This window comes from Micromesistius poutassou (assembly GCF_964030765.1).
Source record: "Micromesistius poutassou genome assembly, chromosome: 13".
Classification (NCBI taxonomy): Eukaryota; Metazoa; Chordata; class Actinopteri; order Gadiformes; family Gadidae; genus Micromesistius; species Micromesistius poutassou.
The window spans coordinates 16,394,407-16,396,906 of NC_140283.1; the positions used below are offsets into that span (position 1 = coordinate 16,394,407).

Here is a 2,500-nt window from a genome sequence, read left to right on the forward strand (position 1 = left end):
ACAAAAAAACAACAACCCAGCAACACATCACCAATCTCACTTGTAACACGGTTTTTGAGTGGATGACTTTTTGTATGCATTGTAATATGGGTATTGCAGTTTTTGTAACACATCCAGTTCTCCATGTTGACTTGAGTTAAAGGTTCGTCACTCATCGCAGGCCACTTGAAACAGGTGTTATAATTTGAGGTTCAGAGCGATCTATAAATGGGCTGTTAGTTTTGTGTTATGTTTTAACCTGTCGAGGTTGCATGCATTCAATGCGTGTTCTGGAGCCTATGGGTTCAAGTTGACTGCTTTCCTGGTGGGACACGCGTTGTTGATTGCGTTTAAGCTGGTATGCAAAATATGCCCATCCACGAAGAGACGTCTTGGCTGTGATTTTGATCAATAAATTATTCTGAACGTATAACCACGAAGACACTTGGAAAAAATGGATACATGAAAGAAAACCGACGATTTATTTATTTATTGATCTGTTTGTTTACGATGGTGGATATGTATGGTACGTGATCATATAATTAGATAGGATATAATTCATTAGTTGGTTATTTAATTATTAATTTAGAAATGTAGGTTCCTCTGGACACAGGTATGCAATAAAGTCAGGTTTGACATTGAATGTTACAGTAATTATAATGTCACTACAACAAGCATTATAGCAACTATATAATTATTTTAATGTGACAATATTATGCAATATATTATAACCTACCAAATAGGCCTGCTCTGGATTTATTGAGAGGCTTTTGAATGTTAGAGTAAGTTCAGTCGTCTATTGGCTAAGTGACAAAGGAGCCATATAATAATAACTGTGTTCTATATAACTGTATATTAATATTAAAAGTCAATATATATCCAAGAAAAGTTTTGTAAAAAGGAGAAGAGTTTCCTAGAATTTAGACTAAATTGGATTTTTACCTGTGTTATCTTTAGAGGAAAGAGTGTGTCAGGAATTGTCTTTCCCCCTCCATTTCTTCATTGTTTTTCCAATCCGGTGGCAAGCATTTAGAAAAGTTCACTACATAGAACCATATAATTATTAACATATAGCTTATTAAATATTGCAAATCATTACATATAAAATACAGATTGACTCCATATTTTCCAAGAAGCTATTTAATTATAAGTAGATAAAAAAAAAAAAGGCATGACCGGGTGTATATATAAGGATCCGCAGAAGATTAGGAATTGTAATATATGTCTGATCTAAAGTTATATACTTGTTTAAATTTAGTGCCAAACTCTTTTCCTGTTACGTTATTTTCCTCTTCATGAGCTGTCATGGACACCTGTGAATATAACAAGGCACTGTGCAGTCGACACATTGGCTGTGCCGTCTGTTCCGCTTGGAAGCAGTTGGTGGATGTTTGTCCTTTCCACAAAATTATCTGTCTGAAACATTTCAAGACAGGCCTGCGTCCTTTTACTTCTCTGTTCGGGACAAGTTTTAGGTGTTGGGTTATTGTGACCAAACCTGTACGAATTATATAAATGTTTCAATATCTATATATTATACAATGTGTATATATATATTTAATTATAGGGCTAGCCCACAAATAAATCAAATTATTCCATTATAATAGGGCCATAAAAACAGAGGAATTATTGAACCAGCAAAAGGCCTGCCACTATATGCTCCACAATAGATTAGCTTAATCACACTAAAAACCACTTGCACAGCAACAGCTAAGCACCATAAAATATGACCATGTACACAGAGCAAGGGTCCGTCGATCGCAATGCATTGAAGCATGGGCTCGAATCTGGCCCTGCCAAGTTGTTCACCTGCATGCACACACACACACACACACACACACACACACACACACACACACATACACATACACATACACATACACACACACACACACACACACACACACATACTTTTGATGCAAAAGTGGAGAAGGTTTTGAACAACGGCCTGGCTGGAAGGAATCTAACCAAATCGTGTTTGTCCTACAAACAACTTGCCACGATTCAAACTGTGCCCTCTGCGTTTGCATAGAGTCGACCTAACTGCAAACATTCATCGGCAGACCTTCGTTTCCTCAGAGTTGCAGGCCTGCTCTTCTTGTACAAGCAGAAAACACCCCTACACAATGAACTCCAATACGAAGTGAATGGAGGTGAAAGGGTAGCGTTGTCAAGGGTGTAGTGCTGTCAGTAGCGCTCAGCTGTTAGGTGTTAAGTCTGCTGCTCACCGTCTCCTACTGAGGAGAGTCAAATGTTTTGTAAACTCTCATCATAAGCGGGATGGCATGCAACGAATGCTCAGATTTAGTCTGTTGCTTTGCATTGTTCCTTCTGGGTTGAGGCCCCATGTTAAACAAACTACGAACAAGTTGATGACTCAGTTCCATTTTTTTTAGATCATTTGACGTTCGGGTGAAGAAATGTATAATCTATGCCTGTGTGTGTGTGTGTGTGTGTGTGTGTGTGTGTGTGTTACTGAGAGTTAGTGCTGTGCAGAGCATCTTTTCTGCTGTGTTTTGCT

General features: G+C 38.0%; 1 long non-coding RNA gene across 1 annotated transcript in view; it reads left to right on the top strand.

Annotated features, from left to right (window-relative positions):
• LOC311357379 overlaps window positions 1-2,500 on the top strand; it is a 33,913-nt gene that overhangs the window by 441 nt on the left and 30,972 nt on the right. The gene's annotated exons all lie outside the window — the stretch shown is intronic.